At 36.5% G+C, this 23092-nt stretch overlaps 1 protein-coding gene and 1 pseudogene across 1 annotated transcript in view; both read right to left on the reverse strand.

Annotated features, from left to right (window-relative positions):
• Positions 1-23092, reverse strand: part of CNTN5 (contactin 5) — a 1715246-nt gene that overhangs the window by 1029974 nt on the left and 662180 nt on the right. The gene's annotated exons all lie outside the window — the stretch shown is intronic.
• Positions 10374-11118, reverse strand: LOC138155080 (farnesyl pyrophosphate synthase pseudogene; annotated as a pseudogene).

A 23092-nucleotide genomic window follows, 5' to 3' on the forward strand; every position in this document is an offset into this window, starting at 1 on the left:
ATAGATAGATAGATAGATAGATAGATAGATAGATAGATAGATAGATAGGTAGGTAGATCTATATGCATATCTATCTTATAACTATATATACATGCATACATATGTATAAACACAAACATTAATATGTTTGTATATCTTTTTTTTTCATACAAGATCTTTTTTTTTTCATGGCAGCCCAAACTTGAAAACTAAGGGGTTGTCCTCTTTTTGTACAACGGATAACTAAAAAAAAATTTGGAAGAATGCATATAAGGGAATATTACAGTCCCATAAGAAATGACAAAATAGACAATTTCAGAGGAAACTAAGATCTTTATGAATTGATGCAGAGAAAAGTAAACAGAACTAGAAGAACAAGTCATATAGTGGTAACAACACGACAGAGAAAAAACAACTGAAAGGTAAGAATTCTGATAAATGCAATGATACATGACCAATTACAAGAGAATGAAGATGAAGTGTACCATTCACTTTAAAACAGAGAAGTAATGAATATAAAATGTTGATACAATCATTTATTGGACATGTCCAATGTGGGAATTTGTTTTCCTAGACTCTATAGATATGTATTGTGGATTTTTTAATGTTGCTTAAATGGGATGGGTGTGTAGTAAGAGAAACAACTTGATTAAAAAAAATTTGTTAATGGAAAAATTAAAAAAAAAGAGCAAAAAAATTTTTTAATCATGCTGGACACAAAACCATCCACAGAATCTAAACAATTTTGACTTTTATGAGAGCAGTAGCTTAATTTTGTGAAGAAAGGAAGGTAAATGATATAAAGAGAGCTGTAATATTGAATTATAATATGTAAACTGCATTTGTGTCACACTGTTGTGCTCACCTCATCAAAACAAACAAAAAAATGAAAACCTCTAAGAAAATCAAAGGAAGACCTCCAATTGTTTAGGTAACCCCACCACCCCCAAACATGGAGGATTTATAGGGAGAGATGGACAAGAATTCTATAGAATGAGAAGGCCTAGAGATTTGTGATCTCTATCAGCAAAGGTTATCCCCACACTGAAGAGATCAGGGATCTATAATGCATGAGAGTAATTGGGTTGGTGGTAGTTTAAGAAAATCATACAGGCCGCTGCTAAAACTCCCTGGGTGATCGAAACATATTTGACTACTGCTCATTCAGTATTACACAAGTCATTTCCCTCTTGAAATTGTTCGAGACATTTCAAATATGTATTAGGCACAATGGCCCTAATTTTACAAGGCTTCCTCAGGCAAAGAAAGAATCTTCTCTAAATTCAGATATGGAATCACATTCTGTGCTCACTGTTAGGCACACATTTGAATCCTTTAAGTCAACAAGATAGAATTTGTCTGACTATTGTTCATATATGTTGCCTCATCTAATACTATAACTAAACTATTTATATTTCTTAGTTAAAATGTGTTTGATGTTATAAAGGAGAAACTACTTATCCTGTTAAATTCACAGCACTAAAAGAATCAGCCTCCTTTAATGTGCATATCATGTCCCTATTTATATTTCAGTTAAATGTTTGTAGTTGTACACCCATGGCTCTGAACCCCAAACTCTGGCTTTATAAACATGAGATTAAATCTTGAAGTATCTCAGTAACCATACTCTTTGACTTGGCCCCCACCAAGACACTGAAAAGAGAAAATCTATCCCTCTTGCTTTCACTTTCGGTCTCAAAGGGCTTAGCTATGAAGGTAATTTAAAAATACCAGGAGTAAATATTAATAAGTAATAATAACAAACTTCAGAATTCAGTTTTATTTATTCTTAACTCAGTGGTTTCCACGAACTTAAAAAGAGTTGTATTAATTTTTACCTGATATTTTGTCTCTCCCACTGGCCCCTCACAATTCAATAATAAAATAGAAATTTCATCACAAAAATGCCTACTTCCACAAAACAAATTTCCATATTCACTATGTTTGAAAATATACATCTCTCTTTCTCTCCACACTTGAAGTTCATCACCTCTCTGGCAGGAGGTGAGTGGATTTTTTTTTCTTTTTAATTTTCTGAACTCACAGTTTATCATTGCATTGTCAGAGTTCTGATATCTTTCAAAATTGTTTTTCTCTATAATATCATGTCTCTAGTGTTACTATATACATTGTTCTACCTCTGCTCACTGTTTTCCAAAAGTTCATACATGTCTTCTAAGTTTCTTCTGAAACTTTCCTTTTTGTCATTTCTTATGGCACAATTATCTCTTATTAAATTCCTATACCAGTATTTTTAAACTACTTTCCAGTAGCAGGGCAGTCCTTGGTTTCCCTTTTTTTTTTGGCTATTATGAAAATCGCCATCATATTTTATAAATATAGGTCCTTCTCCTCATTCTTTTATCTCTTTGGGATATAGGCCTAGTAAATCCTTGGCTGGGTCAAAGGGTATGTACTGCATTTCAGTAGCTTTGAGGGACCAAACTGCTTAACAGAATGTTTGCAGTTCATGAACCCTTGTAATTTTGCCTGTAGAACTCCCAGTATCACCCTCTGCACGATACTGCCACCCTTTGAGTCATATGGTGCTTTCTCTTTAGGAGCTATATAATTCCCTATCTAGGAACTTATAAAAGGTTCTGCCACTAATTCTCAATAGCTACTAGCATTGTATGGTATGGATAAGCAGACTCTTCCTTCAGAAGGATCCAATGCCATCCTTATGATAGGGCTATGTACTCTTTCTGGCCATTTGATCATGCTAAACTGTCTCTGTCTCTCTGTTTCTATTCTCCCCCACCTCTGTTGTTTCCTCATTTTTCCCCCTACTCTCCTTCATCTGATCAAGGTTGATGCTTTTTATAGTCCTTAAATTCAAGAGTACTCAGAGCTATAGTAGCCCTGACTCAATTAATTATACCTAAATGATATGAATCAGTAATTCATCTTCAAAGAATCAACAGTCAGACCAATGGTACTCTCTATCTTCATTAGAAAGGTGTCAATCATCTCAATGTGTCTCAACCAACTTTAAATGTTAAACCTTTTAAACTGACCATATCAACTTGGGCTCTAACCTCTACACTTCTATAATTCTTAGCTCTTCTAAATGAGTGTATGTCTTCTGAAAGTCCAAATTCTCCCACATTCAATTTTTATCTATCATGGCCTCACTTAGAACTTTGCTCATAACAAATGATACTTGTTGAATGACTGGAGCATCAGTCAGTAGACATTTATTAAACACCTTTTGTGTTCCAGGCTCTGTGCTGTGTTCTGAGGATTCAAAAAGAGGCAAAAGATAGTCTCTGCTCTCAAGAATCCCATAAAGAAAAAGGGTAAATCAATTAACAAGCATTTATTAGGCACCTACAATAAGCTAGGTACTGTGCTAGGCAATAGGAATATGAACACAAAATGAAACAGTTCTTGTGCTCAAGGAACTTGGCTTCTATCAAGTAAAGAAATGTGTAAAAAGATAAGTAAAGAGAAAATATAGAGTAATATAAGATAAATTTATAGGAAGAGAAGTGATAGTATCTGGGAGGGTGAGGGAAAAGGCAAGAAAAGTCATTTGTGTATGAAATAGTACTTAACCTGATTTTTTTTCAATCTACAAAGTAGTAACATTATTGAACATCTAATAACACAAGCAAAACCACACATTCAGACTATCCCTTTAAGCACATTAAAATTAAGGGTATAATATTTGGTCCTTTTAAAAATATTTCAAGCAGAAGTCATTTTCTAAGAAAAGGTTCATTGAAAATTAAAAATAAAATTTATTCTACAACTTAGCATTCAATTTCAATTCAATTCAATAAACATTCATTAAGCACATACTCTGGGGGTACAAAAAGAGACAAATGACAGCCCCTGCCCTCAAGAAGAATACAATCTATTAGGGGAGACAATATGCAAACAAAAATATACAAAGCAAGCTATATGCAAGATAAATAGGAAATAAAAGAGGGAAAGTACTAGAATTATGAGCAGTTAGGGATGTCTCTATGTGGAAGGTAGAATTTTCTTTGAAACTTAAAGGAAGCCAGGAAAGTCAGTAGTTGGAGTGGAGGAGGCAGATCATTCCAGGAATGGAGGACAGCCAAAGAGGGCAGCCTCTCTAGTGTGGAGAGATAGAATGTCTTGTTCATGGAACATGCAGGAAGTCAGTGGCACTGGATCAGAATGGAAAGTAAGGTGAAAAAAGACTAGAATGGTAGGAAGGGACTAGATTATGAAGGGTCTTGAATGCCAACCATAGCATTTTATATTTGCTCCTGTGGACAATACTGGAGTTTACTAAGTGGGGTGCAGTGATGTGGTCAGAACTGCATTTTAGAAAAATTGCTCTACCACCTGGAGAAGGGATTGAAGTAGGGAGAGAGCTGAAGCAGACAGACTTATCAGCAGTCTATTGCATTAATCAAGGTATGAGATGAAGAGAATGTGCACTAGGGTGGTGGCAGTGTCAGAGGAGAGAAAGGGTCATATTCAGGAAATGTTGCAAAGGTGACCTGAAGAGTTACAAAACAGTACAAACCATTTAAGCTTTCTAACAACATAGACTTTAATGACTAAGGTTCTATTGGTTTAATATGGAATAATTTTATATAAATAAATCTATAATTTCATTTAGCTAGGGCAAGAAAGGGTGAGGACTCCTTTTCTCTATTGAAGGTCAGTAACTCACTGAGAAATGAATTCAGAGTAATATACAAACATTTCTGGCTGTTTTTATTACTGCTGCTGCTATTGTATTTTAATTAGGGAAATTTTAAATGTTCAACTACTTGGTTAGTGCATTATCAAAAAGGAATATATGACTCACCCAAAGGCAGTCCAATGGACTTCAATAACTGTCAACCCATATGCGCATTTTCTCATCTCTATCAAATCATTATGAGAATGGTATATACAAATGGAGAGCATCATTAGTGAAAACATGGATAGAGAACAGTCAGGTTTATTAGCATTTTGATTTTTTATACTGTATTTGAGAAATTTCTCAGGGCTTTTAAGGATTCCAAGATACTCCCTGCACCCAAAAAAAATCTCTTTAATATCAATATTCATGTGCTGGTAACATATGGTTGTGCATCATGTAACCATAATAACTCCAAAGAATCAGTTTTTGGTGGGAGATGGAAAAGTGTAGAAGAGAATGGAGGGCACAATGGAAGGCACAATGGAGGCATGCATAGGCTACAACATATCATAAATAACAATTCACATGTATCAAGTAGCATAAATGTTATAAGAAAAATAAATGCCTTGAAAAATAAATGGGTTAGTAACATACTCAAGGAAAAGAATGGTCTCTTGCTTCATACTCTACATCCTGGTTTCCTTGGCATTCTTCAAATCTCAAACTAAATTTCTACCTTCTATAGGAAATTTCCTGCTCCCCTTAATTCTAATACCATCTCCATTTAACTATTTTTTGGATTGTCCTGTACAAAATTTTTGTATGTTTTTTTTTAATCTTTTGTCTCTCCTCTTAGACTATGAGCTAGTCTTGAAAACAGGGAATGTCTTTTGTATTTTTGTTTTATGGTATCACTAGCACTTATCACAATCCCTTATATGTAGCAGTTATTTCATCAATATTTATCCTGAATAAAGCAGTCTACATATTATGGAATGTTAAAAGACCTACAGAAAGGTTTATAGTATGTGAATAATCAATGGAGTATTTTTGGAGGTTACGGACGAGAGCTGCACAGGATGTGGAAGATTTCAGAGCCATCTCACGGGAGCTAGCATTTGTATACTGTTTTAAGATTTGTAAAACTTTACTGTGCATATGCTATACATGTGTCACCTCACTGGATATTAATAAGATCATAGAGCTAATAAAATACTGAAGCATAAATTAAGCAGTGTTTGATAATATTTACAAATTAGTGAGAAGATAGTGAATTGTTTTGTCTTTATTGTTCTATAAATTATCTTTTAAAGTTTATAAGATTTTTTATGTGATTCTGCTTATCAGTTCTTAAAGAGATGTCAAGAGAAAAATTCAGGATGATCTAACTTAATTCATTAAGTATTTATTACAAACAAGACAACTCCTGCCTTGGTGGAGGTTAAAATCCACTGGTTAACATCTGTAACTCTGATTAAAGCCTATACAATATCACTGAGAACATGAGACTCATAATCAGAGCATGAGCATTTTCTGGCAAAGTGCCTGAAAGAAAATAGATTTTTTTCTGTCCAATCTTGAAAACCTATGTCCATAAAACAATGAATGAATGAAAGAATGGATGATGGAAAAGCATTTTGTATGCACTTACTATGTTTCAGGCATTGTGTTAGCTTTGGATATATGAATTAAATAAATGCATAAATGAATTAAAAGGAATCAAGGTGAGCTAGAAATCTAGGTGGGGAGAGGTATGCATGCACAGCTGCAAGGTTTGAAATGGCCAAAAAGTGGTGTTGAGACCTAGTTCCAGACAACATAATGGGAAAATTCATTTATCAGAGCCTAGGATCCCAAGGGCCAAATCTCAGTTCTGGTGAGATGGAGATAATGCAGGTCTGGAAATGACCACAAAGTCTTGATGGCAGTAGATAGGACAGGAATGGAAAAAAACAAAACAACATTTAACTTAGAAGATTTAAAAAGAAATGTTACCCAGTTGGTGTTTTTTTAAATATTTAATTTAATTCATGACTTAAAACTATATTTTCCATAACAATGCTAAAACAATTAATTAAAAGCAACCATTTATTAAATATTCTTTATGAGTCAAGGACTGTTCTACATACTAGGGATACAGAAAAAAGCTATCTATAATTTCAATGAGTTTATAATTATTATAAAGGCAGAGGAATCTAGGTGGTACAGTAGATAGAAAACTAGATGAACAGTCAAGAAATCCTGAGTTCAAATCCAGTCTCAGATACTTACTTGCTATGTGACTCTGGGCCAGTAGCTTAACTTCTATCTGTGTCAGTTTCATTATTTGTAAAGTGGGAATAATACAAGTACCTTCTCCCAGGATTGTTGTAAGGATGAAATGGAATATGTGTGAATTGCTTTGCAGAACTTAGAGCACTATATTAATGATAGCTGTTGTTATTAGACAAGGGACAGAATGTCCCACCCTTCTGACCACGTCATATGACACATTTTTTCTTTTTTTGATGAATCTAGTAAGAAGAAAAGGTTATCTCTCTGAACTATTTCCAAACTCATATTCTATTTGGATTTTTTGTTTATTTATTTTGTTTTATGTTGTGCATGTCTCCAGAGCTTTTAGCAGTGGATGTGTTTAAGAAACTGAAACTGAAAAATCATCTGCAGACACTAAGAAGGGAAAATCCATGTTGTTAACCTTTACTTTATATATCAAAGGGTTTTGCCTTGTATATAATTACAAAATAACAAGAGCAAATGTGAGTAAGAAAGAGGAAAATAGAATCTGAATCCTAGGATATGAATTATTCCTTCTGGAGGGGAAATGCTCAACAAATGATATAACCTCCCTAGGAAGAAATCCGTCAATACCATCCTCATTAGCAGCAGTATTTAATTGGACTTCAGTGGCAAAAAAGCTTGAAATCTACACAGTATCCAATGAAGGATGCAGTGAAGAATAAAATACATCTACCATCTGTGAATGGATATTGTTGGCCCACAGCTATCAGGACAGGCACAGTAACTGGCTGGGAGAGATTATCTCTTTAGAGCAAGAGTTCTTAACCTGGGTGCCAAGGACTCCTCAGGTGGTCAGTGGCTACATTTCAGAAGGTCTGTGAACTTGTTTTTGCTTTTAAAATTTCAATGATTATATTTTAGTTCAGTTGGTTTCTTTGTAATAGAATGTATTTTATTTTATACATTTTAAAACAATTTTCTGAGAAAGGGCTCATAGGCTTTACCAGATTACCAAAGTGGTCTATAACACAAAGAATTCTTTCCTTAGAGGAGAACTGGAACAAATTAGAGGATCCAGTGTCCATGTGTTAGTTTATTGTGTGCCTCTGCTATGAATCCAATTACTAGAAGGATTTTCCTTCTATAAAGTCTAAATCTAACTTTACCTTTCTGAAATATCTATACATTTTTGGTCAAGAAGAACAAATACAATCACTCTTCCACATATTAGCACTACAACTGCTAGGTGGTACAAATGGTTAGAGTGCTGGCACTGAGTTCCAATGCAACCTCTGATATTTACTTGCTGGGTGACCCTGAGAACCTCACCTAAGCTCTGATTCCCTCAATTTACTCATCTGCAAAACAGAAGTAATAGTTGTTGTAGGATAAAATGAGTTAATATTTGTGAAATGAATTGCAAATCTTAAAGTGATACAAAAAGTTTGTTACGGCTACTCCTGCTGCTTCTGTTGGGGCTGCTGCTGCTACTACTTACTACTGCTGTTGGTACTACTACTATTGCTGCTACTTTCTACTACTGCTACTTATTACTACTACTACTGCTACTTTCTACTACTGCTTACTTCTACTACTGCTGCTGCTACTTTCTACTACTGCTATTTATTACTACTACTGCTGCTGCTACTTTATACTACTGCTACTTATTACTATTGCTGCTGCTACTTTCTACTATTGCTATTTATTACTACTGCTGCTACTACTGTTACTGCTACTTTCTACTACTACTGCTACTGTTGCTGCTATTATTTATTATTACAGCCCCTACTTAGTACTACTACTGCTGATGCTACTATTTCCTCCTGCTGCTGCTACTTACTACTACTATTGCTGCTGCTACTACTACTTACTACTACTGCTGCTGCTACAGTCCTGTGAGGTAGATGCTATTATTGTCCCTATTTTTCATATAAGGAAACTGAGACAACCAAGGGTTAAATGACTTGACCAAGATAACACAGCTAGTAAGTATCTGAGAAATCATTCAAACTAGAGTCTTCCTGACTCCAAGTCCTGCAAAATTTGATGTTTTTACTTCAGATGCACATTGTCAGAAGAGTCAAGATGGTAGAGAAAAGACAGAGTGAGCGCTCCCCAAACCATCCCCCTCAACAACTTTAAATAATGCCTCAAACAAATTCTGGAGCAGCAGAAAGAACAGAGTAAAACAATTTTACAGTCCAAGACAATTTAGAAGTTTGGAAGGAAAGGTCCGTTGTACTGGGAGTGAGAGGAGCTAGAGTGCACTCCAGGACAGGCTGAGCCCCAGCAAAGCAGTAGTAGACCTTAGGGGGTGACTAATCAGTGGAGCAAGTGGTGGTTTCCAGACCTCTCAGCCCACAGATGGTCAGGAGATTATGGGCTTCCTTTGCTGGTACTGGGGATAGGACTCTAATGCATTGTCCATATCTGGGTCACAGCTCCAGAGCAAGGAGCATAGTAGAACAGAGCTTGGAGCCACAAGGGATTTGGGACCCTGGTCACAGTTCTAATGTGCTTGTGGCACTTGTGGTTACACAGAGACTAGAGAACAGGCCAGAAGAGTAATAAACACACCTCTTCAAGATCATACCACCTTGGAAGAAATGAAAATTTATAGACCTCTCAGAATGATCTCTGAAAACAGCTGCACAAAAAAACTTGAAGCTTGTGATAGTGATCCCTCCACTCCAGAAGCAGAATACCACTTAAGCATAGGATTAAAATTCAAGAAGTAGGTTAGGGCGAAAATGAGGAAAAGAAAAGATCCTGATTATAGAAAATTATTGTGGTGACAGGGGAGATCAAAACACAAACTCAGAAAAAAAATACAACAAAGTCAAAATTCCTATATCCAAAGCCTCAGAGAAAATATAAATTGGTTTCAAGCCATGGAAAAATAGAAAAGTATTTAAGCATCAAGTAAAAGAGGTAGAGGGGAAAAGTGGGAAGAGAAAAGAGAAAACTATGAAACAAAAGAGTCCACAACTTAGTAAAAGAGGCACAAAAATACTGAAGAAAATAACACCTTAAAAAACAGAATGATAGGGGCAGCCAGGTAGCACAGCGAATAAGAGCACCTGCTCCAGTGTCGGGATGACCCGGGAATCAAATCTGGGCTCAGATACTCAGCACCACACCCAGAAATAACTGGCCATGTAACCTTGAGCAAGTTACTTAACCCTGAATGCTTAAAAAATGATAAAATGCCAAATGGCAAAAGAGGAACAAATATCTAATGAACAGAAGAATGCCTTGAAAAGCAGAATTGGCTAAATGGGAAAAGTTACAAAAACTCGCATTTTGTCCAAAGCTGAATACAGTAAAACCTTATGCCCCATAATAGTTTCTTACATTGGAACTTAAGATTACTTTAAATTTTTGACATTTGTTGAGCCTGTAGTACACTAAACCTATGTGGTCCAGTTTTTTTTTTTTTTGTGGTTGCTTTTTAGAGTCATAATTTATTGAGAGTACATCCTCTCCCAACTTCACACATGGTGCCCTGACCTCCAAGCCCCCCTCCTCATGTCCAACTCCTTGGTCACTTCTGACATTTGTACATCTTATTTGCCATTTCCAAGAAGATAGATGGGGGAAGGAGATGGATGCTTCTCAATGAGTCCCCTTAGTCTACTGTAACTTTATTCTTCAAACTTGGTGAAATGAGCAGACAATTCAAGTTTCCCATACAGTTCCTTCATTTTGGCAACCTTCTCTGGATCTTTCTGTCCATAACTCTCCTTCAACATCATTCTTTGCTCAGAAGATGCCAAATAAAGATACTTCACCACTAGCCAGGTACATTTGTTGTCCTGGATTTCAGTACCAATTTTCCAGTCACACTGAGGTTATCATAAAGGTCAAGGTAATCATCTTGAATTAAAAAAAAATTCTCCCATCTCCAGAAGAATGTTCTTAGCACTGGTGTGTTCTTACTCCCCATCTATGCCTGCCATGAACATAGCAACAGCAAATGCTAAGTAGAAGGAGTAGAAAACCCTCTTGTATTTGACAATGATCTTATATCTGTGCTCTTTGAATCTGGTAAGGCCAATCTTGCCCTGATGGACTGTGATAAGATCAAGGATTTGGCCAATATCAGCCTGGTAAATGCTCTGTAGGAAGAGTGTGATGAGGTTCAGGTAATAGGGCTACCCATGCCAGTAATGCTTCAAGAGGCAATAGATACAGACTTCCAACAATATGGCTTCATTGATGGCATCTAAGCCAATGCCAGATTTCTTATACCAGCATGGCTGTCCCCAGCAGGTAAGAGAAGCATTCATAATGTCATCTGTTACTAGGAAGAAAGCCTGGAGCAATTCTACACACCAGCTCACTGCTAGTGCTCTCTGTAGACTGTCAGCATCCTACAGAATTCCACCAGCTCCCTGAATACCATGAGTAGGAATAAGCCTGGGTTGAATTTTTTCCTAAGGTCACTGTACTCTATGACCTCCTTGAGTCTTGCAAATGAAGGGCAACTTACTGAAGTCTGAGCTAGATACACATTTTTTTTTTCTGGAGTGGCTGCAGTGAAAGGGGCACTGTGAAGCTGTCGTAGGTTTTGCAATCAAAACTAATCTAGTTGGGGCGGCCAGGTGGCTCAGTGAGTAGGGGCACCAGCCCCAGAGTGGGGATGACCTGGGATGGAATCCAGGCTCTGATACTTAGCACCACACCCAGAAATGATTGGCCATGTAACCTTGAGCAAGTTGCTTAACCTCAATTGCTTAAAAAAAAAAACAAAAACTAATCTAGTCAACAAGCTGGTATGCCTATCAAAAGGAGTGAATGACAGGCTCATGACAATGCAATTGCCACTCAGAAAAACATCATGCTATCATCATCAGTGTCTGTGCTCCTAACATGATGAAACCTGATGAAGTCAAAGAAAAATTTTATGAAGACCTAGAGACCTTTATCATCAATGTTCCAAAACAGGACAAGCTTATAATTCTGGGTGACTTTAATGCTAGAGTAGGCTCAGACTGCCAGACCTTGTCGGGGAGACCTAGGGAGGAATAGAGTCAGAAAGAGCAAAAGCAATGGTCACTTACTACTGAAGACTTGTGCATCTCATGACTTTCTCATCACCAACACTGTCTTCTGTTTACCTACAGGAAATACAACTTCATGGATGCACCCTCATAGCAAACACTGGCATCTAATAGACTATGTGATTATAAGGAGAAGAGACAAACAAAATGTGAGTGACAAAGGCAATGTGTGGTGCAGAGTCCTAGACTCATCATAGACTTATCCTTTCAAGCTAGGTATTTGCATTTTTGACAAGCAGCATCCCCAAGGCAAAATGACTACCAGAAGAATTAATGTCAACAAATAAGAACTTTCTCTGAACAGGAGCAGTTTGTTATTAACTTGGAGGGAAAGTTGAGGCAACACACACTTGGCAACAGTGGAGCAGAAAAGGAGAGGGTAGTTTTCAGAACCTTGGTGTATAGCACTGTACTTGCTTATCTGGGTTAGAACACTCATAAACTTCAAGTCTGGTTTGATGAAAATGATGGGGAAATTCAGAAGCTGCTAAATGAAAAATGAGAACTCCATAGGATTTGCCAGCAGGATAGTTCATCCATCTCTAAGAAGTCAGTATTTAATTCCATCAAATGTAAAGTATAAGCAAAGCTTACAAAGATGCAGGATTCCTGGCTCAGTAAAAGAGCTGATTAAATTCAGTTTTATGCTTATAGTAACAATTCAAAGTGCTTTTTATGATGCCCTGAAAGTTATTTATGGGCCAAAGACCTATGGTATATCACAACTACTCAGTGCTGATGGAGCCACATTGATTAGTGATAAGGACATAATCCTAGAGAGATGGGATGAACACTTCCATAGCATTCTCAACAGATCAGCATCAACCAATGCTGAGTGTTTGTGCATGATTTTCTGACTGCAGATGATTGTGCACTCAATGCAGCCTCTGAAGCTGAGATGCAAAAGAGTATGGATCAATTCTCTGCTGCTTGTGCTAATTTTAGCCTAACAATCAATACCAAGAAAACATAGATATTCCATCGGCCATCACCACACCATCCATACATGGAACCATCAGTTACAGCAAGTGGAGAAGTTTTGAATGCTGTGGATAAGTTCACTTACCTTGGTAGTGTACTTTCCAGGGATGTCCACATTGATAATGAGGTTGATGCATGCATTGCAAGAGTTAACTCAGCGTTTTGGGAGGCTCTGAAGGAAAGTATGGGAGAGAAGAGACTGACTGCCTAACTGAAGGTCTACAAGAGCTGTTGTGTTGACCTCATTGTTGTATGCCTGTGAAACCTGGATGGTCTACCAGCACCATGCCAGGAAACTGAATCACTTCCATTTGAATTGTCTTGGGAAGATTCTGAAGATCACCTGGCAGGATAAGGTGTCAGATACTGACGTCCTTTTTGAACTGAGCTGCCACACATTCAAACTCTACTTCAGAAAGCTCAACTCTGATGGGTTGGTCACGTTGTTTGAATGCAAAACATACACTTGTAAAAAGACTTTTTTATGTAGAACTCACACAGGGCAAGCATTCACATGGTGGTCAGAATAAGTGATATAAGGACACTCTCAAGTTCTCTTTCAAGAATTTTGGAATTGATCGTGTGGCATGGAAGACACTGAACAGGACCACTAAACATGGCGTGCCCACATCAGGGAAGGTGCTATGCTCTATGAGCAACGTAGATTGAAACATCTCAAAGGAAATGCAGGATGTGCAAATTTAGAGGACCCATTCCAAATGTTCATACAGACTATTTGTGTCCAACCTGTGGAAGAAGATTCTAAGATCGTATTACTCTGATCAGTCACAGTCTGACACATTGAGACTTGACATTAGTATAGTGATGTCATTTTGGTCCTCTTTGAGAACAAAGGACAACTAACCAACTAACCAACCAACCAATCAATCGACCAACCAGCCAACCAACTATGATGAAAACACTGTGCTAAGTGTTCAGAAGGCTTTTTATTTTTAAGGAGAAGTACCTAATAAAAAGGGAGAACATTTGGATGTAAGGAGAAAGGGGATACAAGATGGAACAAAATCAAAGGATAAGGTTAACTAAAAATAGAGGGACTAATGTTGAAAATTAAGACTGATACTTCCTCCTCAAGGGAAGTAGGAAAAAAGAAAATGAGTAAAGAGAAAATGGAATTTACACATGGAAAATAGAAAAAGTAGGAAGCTTATGTCCAGAAACCTTATGCTTCCCAGTGAGGAAGTGAGGTCATTTTCTCTGAAAGAAGGGGGAGATGACAGAACCAAGAACTTAAGGAGTATACAAATATTGGGAAAAGACTTGTGGGGAATTTCATAGTGAATCATAAACAAACTGATGTTCTCAATATGTAGCCTATTAAGATCCTTATGTACCATTTATTTTTCCTCCTTTCAATTTGAGTTTGACACCACTGGCTTAGTGGCTCAATACCTGGACTTGGAGTTCAGGAGACCTGGTTTCAAATACTATCTCCTACATTAATTGTCTACCCATGAAAATTATTTTTTACCCTTTAACCTTTTCAGGGTCTCAATTTCATCATCTATAAATGGGGAATAACAATTCTTATTCTACTTACTTCACAAGAATGCTGTGAAGCAAATGTTTTGCAGACCTTAAATTTCTATATAAATGTGAATTATTTTATCATTAAAAGTTGACAGACCTAAAACTCTGGACCAATGTTTCAAAATGTGCTCCTATATAGTGGTTACAGAGCAGGGTGCCTTTACAGGAGGGAGAACTAGGAAGCTCTGCTAAAAGTTCTCCTGTGACTTAGAGAGAATACACCAAAGGTCAGGCAATGATAATGCCATGAAATCAGCAGCAACATGTTCTGTGGCTGGCCCTTGGCTTTGAGGCATGGCTGTGTCATAACACTTCTATGAATATAAGGGACATAGAAAAGGTAACTGATAATGGCAAGTGTATTTCAGGCAAACTATTCCTCTGCTCTGTTATATGTCATTTGAATGGTAGTCCTAAATTATAACTTGGAGCACTTTTGTCATTCAAATTTAATTCATTTTTATAGACTTTAAATCACACCACACATTATGGAACTGAATGACAGCTTTGATTCATGCATCATCATAATACAAATTTAAAAATTGTAACACAGAATCCCTGAATTTCAGTTTTAGAAAAGCTCTTGGGTGCTAACTAGTCCAACCCAAACTACTCTCCAAAGAATCAACATACAGAAAAAGTGGTCATCTTGACTCTATTTGAGGATTATCTATTAATAGAACTGATATGCCAAGACGTCTGTTGTCCTCCCCTTCTTATAAAATACTCACTTGATCCTTCCATCCCCCAAAGCTATCTTTCTCTTTCCTGTCACAATCAAACTCATAGGGAAAAACAAAACATGAATATTTATGTTTGTTGTCTCCACTTTTTTCACCTCACACTCACTTTTCCATTCTTTAAAATCTGTCTTCAAATTGCATCCCCATCATTTATCTGAAATTGCCCTTTCCAAGGCTATCATTGGTCTGTTTGTTAATAAATTCAATGGCCCTTTCTTGAATCCTCTGTAGTGTGTGACAGCACTTACTTTTGGTTTTAACCTCACTATTTTGAAATTGCTTTCTTCCTACCTTTTAGAACAATTCTTCTCATTCTCCTTTTCAGGTTCCTCACCCTAGTTCTGTTCCTTATACATAGGCATACCCAGGGGCTCTTTCCTAAACTCAATCCTCTTGTTCTCTTGGCACTCATATTAATTCCTGTGGATTCCAATATCTCTATGCAAATGAATACCTCCTTTCTCCTGATTTCCAGTCTTGGATCTGCAACTGCCTCTCCACATAAGGATTCCACATTCATCTCATATTCAAAATGTCCAAAACAGAACTAATTATGTTTTCACCCAAAATCAATTCCTTTTCCTAATGATGATTTCTCTTGAGGGCTCTATCATTCTTCTCATCACTCAGGCACCACAAGTCTTTGGTGATTCTTTACTTTTTTCTTGATCCTCCTTCCAATTAGCTGTCAATTCTTCTCAATTCTGCCTACTCAATTTCTCCTATATGTATCCATCCTTTTTACTCTTTACACACACGCACACACACACACACCTCAAAACTATCCTTGTCTAGTTCCACATTATCTCCCACTTGACAAAAATTGTCTAAATGTTTACCTGAACCTAGTCTCGTTCTACTCCAGTGTATCTTCCATATAATTCCAAACTGACATATTTAAATATGTCAATTATCCATGCAGGAAATTTCAATAGCTCTTTGCCATTTAAATAAAGTACAAACTTCTCTGTTTGACATTTAAAGTCCTTCATTGCCTGGCTCTAGGGTTTGTTTCACACATTACTATCCCTAGGCATTCTATGTATGTTTCAGGGTGATTAGGCTATTTATTGTTTCCCATGTATGATATTCTAGTTCCCTTTCCCATGCTTTTCAACAGGCTGTCCCTCAAATCTAGAACATTTTCTTCCTCACCTCTGCCTCATAGAACCCCTCCCTTTCTTCAAAGTTAACTTTACCTCCCTCAAGAGCTATTTCCTGTTCTCTCTAGTCATTACTACTCCTCTCTGGACATCATATATTTCTTTTGCATATATCCTTCATTTACTTATATGTGACTATATTAAATCTTCCTATAAGAATATAAACTCTTGGGGCAGCCAGGTGGCACAGTGAGTAAGAGCACCAGCTCCAGTGTCAGGATGACCTGGGGATCGCATCCAGGCTCAGACACTTAGCACCCTCCCAGAAACACCTGGCCTTATAATCTTGAGGAAGTTACTTAACCCCGATTGCTTAAAAAAATGAATATAAACTCTTGGAGGGCAGGGGATATCTCATTTTTATCTGCATCTATAATACTTAGCATATGGTGCCTGACACATAATAGTCAATAGACTCTTATTGTTTGCTTGGTTAACGTTGTACAGAAATTTTTTTCTCAGTATCAAGCCTAAATTTTCCTTTATGTAACTTTCATCTATTGCTCCTGGCTTTGTTCTTTGGGAACCAAACAATGTCTGACTTGCCCCCACTCAAAAGATTGAACTATACATCAAGTGATGTATAACCAGGACAGTCAGAATAAAGATAGACTGTTACCTACTGATTAATGGGTAAGTTTCCTTGAATGCAGCCTAAGATCACATTAGTTTTTCTGGAATGTCACTTCACAATACTGACCTATATTGAGTTTGCAGTCCACAAAAACATGTACATCTTTTTTATTTTCTGACAAACTTATGGCTAATCAGGCCACCTCTATTTTCTTTTGATAAAGTTTTTTTTTTCAGTTCAAGGATGAGACTTTACAGTTATTCCTACTAAATTTAATCTCTCCCTTCAGCCTAACACCCTTGCCTGTCAAGATCTTTTTGTATGCTCACTCTGTCATCCCATGGGTTAGCAAACCCTCCCAGCACTTTGTTATCTGCAAATTCAATAAGCATACCATCAATGCCTTTATCCAAGTCACTCATAAAAATATTAAACATGAGATGTGCACATATCCTTAAGGCACTCCATAGGAAACCTTTTACCAGGATGATGTTGAAACATTAAAATTATTCTCTTCAGTCTTGCCATTTAATCAGTTTGCAATTTTTCTTAACTTATTTCATCATTGTCTAGGCTACACACTTCCATCTTTTTCATAAGAATAGTTTAAATTTAGTTCCACATGTTATTTATAATTTTTTATCAGAATGACATAATGAAAATTCCTTTTTTTCCTGACAACATAATTTCAAGATACTCACTTATTAAAACTTAACAAAATGCTAACCTTTTCCAAAACAATTCAGTAGCAGGAGGAAAAAAAAAGCAAACACCATGAAATCATTTAGCCCCTAGTATAATATATGCCCACCTGAGTCAATAAATGACAATTATAGCTCCAATTTAGAGGGTAAACAGGGATGCTAAATTTAGTTGTTAGGCTGATCCATATACTCAGGACTGGACAAAACATGTATGACCCATAAGTGGGTCAAATTATAACATGAATAGCTTTATCCCTGGAAGTAGTGCCATTAAAGTTTTCTAGTTCAGGATAACTAGATTAAATCATGATAGAAGTTCCACTCTAATCTAGTAATTTAACAAAGGTTAAGGTATAAATGGAGAAGCGCTAGAAATCAACTAAGCTATGAAGGTAAGTAAAAGATATAATAAACATTCATTTATCAGATCACCAAATGTTTACCTGGTTAGAATGTTGTTTTAATTTATTATCTGGAGGTGGGATTAGAGATTGGGAAAAGCAGAATCAAAAAATGAACATAAATCTTTTTTTTTTTCCAAGCCAGTTATATCACTTTAAAAAAACAAACAGAACAAATAAAAACCTCAGATAATTTATTACCCCAAATGCCAAAAAGTAAATATTTTCTATCAGAATCACTGAATCTGAGAGTTGAAAATGGTCACCTCAGTGACTTGATCTTCCCATCTATATACTAAAGGAATCCTCTGCCATATATTTGATAAGTGGTTTTCCAGACTTTAATTGAAATCTTCCAAAAAGAAAGAATGTCCCACTGCTTATGTTGTCCCAGTCTGCTTTGGGAAATCTCTAATTATTCAAGGTTTCTTTGCCATTCTATTCATGCTGGTCTTTTTTTTTTCATTTAAGGAAATGCCAGTGTAACACAGGGAGAAACAGCATGACATAGTGGATGGAAGGATGGCATTGGAGTGAAGAAGACTGAGACGTCCATCTCCTGCTTCTGAAACATACCAGTGGTGTGACCTTTGATTAATCACTTATTCCCTCAGTGTCTTGGGAAGCTAAATCTTATTGGCTAACACACTGTTATTGGCATACTACATAGAATATCATATTGATATACAAGAAGGCACAGGTGCACCTTGCAAAGTATGCTAGAGGTTCCACTGGGATGATCCCACAGAGCAGAGGTTATGGGGAAACAGCTGAATTGAGTGGCAAGTGAATGCACCTGCAATTCCAGCAGCATTTTCAAGGCAAAGGGACAATGAGAAAACTTCCAACTTTGAGCAGGTTATGCTTGGGGTGAAGGGGAGAAGAGTGGGAGTAAGATGAGGGGAACAAGCAGAAGGAGTGAAGAGATGAAATTGATTGAGCCTGTGAGGCATATGACTATGACAGCTGTGCCAACTGTGATAGTTCCTGGGTCTATCTGCCTTGGGGTTTTGTTGTTATGGTTTGTTTGTTTGCTAGGGGTGGGGAGGTTTACAGAGGTCTTTTCAGTCTGGTCTCACAGTTCGTGCTTCTTTAAAGTCCACATAGAATTAATTAAAATTTGAGGAGTAAGTAATGATGAAAGCTGTGATTAGCTCAAGCCTAATAGTACAGACTCAAATTGTAATGACACTACTCCCCCTCCCTTTTGCATCCCTCATACAAATGTCCCACAGAAGACACTGGACATTTAAAAGAAAATCAAGGGGAACAACCTCAGCATAGAATCATTTTATCAGTATTTTATTTTTCCCAGTTATATGTCAAGACAAATTTTAGCATTGATTTTTATAAGGTTTTGAGTTCCAAATATTTTTCCCTTCCCTCCCCTCTTCTGAAAATGGTAGGCAATTTGATATAGGTTATACATGTGCTATAATGTAAAACATATTTTCATATTAGTCACAGTTATGAAAGAAGAAACATATCAAAAGGAAAAAAACACAAAAAAGAATAAAAGTAAAACAAGTATGCTTCAATCTGCATTCAGAATCCATTAGTTCTTTACCCGGATGTGGACAGCATTTTCCTTCATGTGTCCTTTGTACTTGATGTGGAATATTGCATTGCTGAGAAAAGTAGAATCATTCATAAGAGATGATCACACAGTGTTGCTGATGCTGTATACAATATTTATGTGTGTGTGTGTGTTCCTAAATAGTCATTGATTGGGGCAGCTAGGTGGCACAGTGAATAGAGCACTGGCCCTGGAGTCAGGAGGATCTGAGTTCAAATATCTCCTCTTAGCCCCAATTGCCCTGCCCTCCTCCCTCCAAAAAAAAGCAAAAAATAAAAAATAAATAATCATTTATTTTGTGCAAACTGTCAGATTTATGAACATTTAATTGGGTAAAATATTTCTTAATGATTGCAATATTTTTTTCCTTGACCTGATAGTTGTGAAATTTGGCTATAATATTTCTTGGAGTATTTAATTTAAGGTCTCCTTCCTGAAATGATTGATAGATTCTTTCAATGCCTATTTTGCCCATGAACCCCAGAGATCCTGGATTTGATGAAGCCTATCTAGTCTCTCAGAAAAGGAAGAATCTTTTTTTCTTATTCTATTTTTGCACAGGGAACACATAGATCCTGTAATAGGAAGTATTAGAGAGGGAGAAACCTCTCTTCTAATTCTCCATCCTTACCTTCTCATTCTTTCCAGCATGTATTTTATTTGTCTGTCCCAATATCTGAGAATGATGCAATGTTTATAGTTAGTACCTGAAAAGCTGATGACCAGTTGTCAAGGGAAAGGTTTGGAGAAGGGCTAGAAAAGAAACTGTTTTGCTGTACATGTAGTGTGTACATCAAAGGGGAATGAGTAGTCACTGTAAATGGAAACATTGGCCTCCAGTTCCAGGACACCCATCACCCTACCCAGAGTCCAGGTGGTTAGCTCTGCATTTACCTTTGCCTTGATTTAGAATCAAAACAAAACATGCTATTTGGTGAGACAATGAGACATGAGGTACTTAGTTCAACAGGAGGAAAGCCAGGACTGGGAGGGCAGTAAATAAAATTCTAGAGCGGTCTTGGCATGGCAGTAATCAGGAATAAAGGCTGTTCTGGCAAGAAACTGAAATTATTACCGTGTTTCTAGGATATCATGGAAGAATAAGATTGTGTTGTGATTTAATATGCCTTTGTGAAATGAGCTTGGTTATGGCAACCATTATGCAGGGTGGCACTTATTTTGAAAAATCAAAATTTTTATGATGGAAGAATGATATTAATCTCAACTGCAGGATTTATCAATTAGGACAGTGGTTGAGTGATCTGAGTATATTTCATATGCTTCTTCCCGTTTGCCTTTTTTCCTTTTTCTTTGTATCCCTGGCACTTTTCACAGGTGCCTAGTATACATTGTACAATGAATAAATGCTCATCATTTGATTGATCGCATTATAATGCATTCGTTGTATAACTTCATCTCTTACTAGGAAGGAGCAGAACCAAAAATAATGTCTCAGAAACTGATAAAGAACATTAAATTACATTATCTAAAAACATATCTACAGATTGGGGTAAAGGTGTGAGAACATGGAAAGAATATTGAATCCCTTAAGTAAAAATTATTTTAAAGCTTCATCTTCATTTACAGAATGAAAATGAGTATAAACAATCATACCCACGAAAATCCCATTCTGAAGCCTTCTCTTGGATCAAATAAACTAATGGATGTAAAGTTCTCTGGAAACCTTAGAATGTTATGGGAATGTCAACTGCCAAAATTATTATGTTTTCTATCATTAGGAATATTAGTTTGTTATTATTACTATTAACATGGATGTGAACTTGAGTCTTAAAGCCTATGGCATCATATTGTGAATGCAGAGAAATACTACTAGGTTGCAAAATCTTTGAATATAGAATACAAAATAACTATATATTGCTGTCATCCAAGGATTAGCCTAGTTTGTCTTTGGAGGTGAATGGAATAAAACATAACATCACCAGAAACCGGTCACTGGGTAATGATTTTATTTTATCATAGAAATTCATCAAATCGATTTATCAGGTGTGAAGGGGTACAATCCACATTATTGTATGAAGAACCCAAATATCTGAAATAAAGCATCTATTGAAGGATAAATCACAAGCCTAGAACTAGGAAAACTTGAATTTAAATCCATCCTCAGGATCCTACCTGTGTGACCATAGGCAAGTCACCTAAGCTCTGTTTGCTTCAGTTTCCTCATCTGAAAATGCGATAATAATAGCATCTACCTCCCACTATTGTTTTAAGGATAAATTGAAATAATACTTCAGAAATGCTTAACACAGTTCCAGGCCCATAGCAAGCACTACATAAATGTTAGCTATCATTATTATTTATCATTATTAATTATAGCACTGCAGTAAATGAATCATCAGAAAGGAAAATCTTAGCAAGAATAATTGGCATTAATAAATAAAGCACTTTAAGGTTTTCAAAGCATCCACATATAATATTTGATGTAAGCCATATCTTGATCTAATTTTAAAAATAACTCTATTTTATAGCTAAGGAAACTGAGGCAGAGAGGTTAATTGATTTGTCTATGTTGACATTGTTAGTAAAAGTCAGAGGGGTAATCTGAACCTATATCTCCCCAGTACAGCATTCTATGTACTCTGCTAAATGCCGTGGCCCTGAATTTCTCAGACAAAAGAATACACATAAACATTTTAGAGACATATACTTTATAAATCATGAAAACCTTGTTATTATATGTTCAATATTATTAATATTCTTCAAAACAGACATGATGGTTCATTTTTTATTTTGTAAGGCAACCACATGGAGGAATTCAGAGAATTTTTCTTTTATTTTGGAAATCTTAAATTTATTTAAATTTATTATTAATACTTACTTTTCCTTCAATTTCACTTCTAAATACAGTATGTTCTGCCTCCTCATTCAATGAGCTATCCATTGAAATGAAACAAAACTTAAAGTAAAAATGAAAAGCACCAAGAAAGGAAATCTTCAAGAAAAAATTAGTCATAAATTTAGTCTGCTCCTCTTTCTATATATTTCATGCCCATAATTACATGCTTTTCCAATGAAGAAAGGAAGGTAGGTTTTTTTTTCATTTCTTTTTTAAGGCCAACCTTTTTAATCAGTTCCACAATGTTGAGTGTTTTCATTTTATTCTTTCTACCTGCTTCGTTTTAGTCATGGCACATATTATTTTCCTGGTTCTACTTCACTTCAGTCTACATGGAATTACATAAGTCTTTCACACACTTCTTTCACAGGATTTTCCAATACTTCACCACTATTTCCCAGAGACCAATTGCTCATGCCTGTGTCTGTGGCAGGAAGGCAGCTTAGCACCACCTTCTTACCCCTGTACTAGGTGTTTCTCCTCATCAAAGATCAGTCACCAGTGTCACTTGTGATAGCAGCAGAATTCTCATTTGTCATAGGCATTGGAAAACAGGAGTTATAGGGAAGCCTAGGGCCAGTATGACTAGCCCACGTAAGGGAATGACTACAAAGTCCTCCTCCCTAGACAGATGTATCCTTATCACAGGC

Source organism: Petaurus breviceps, unplaced genomic scaffold (assembly GCF_028583685.1).
Source record: "Petaurus breviceps papuanus isolate PSGF00001 unplaced genomic scaffold, PetGlider_PUasm1.0 91133, whole genome shotgun sequence".
Taxonomy (NCBI): domain Eukaryota; kingdom Metazoa; phylum Chordata; class Mammalia; order Diprotodontia; family Petauridae; genus Petaurus; species Petaurus breviceps.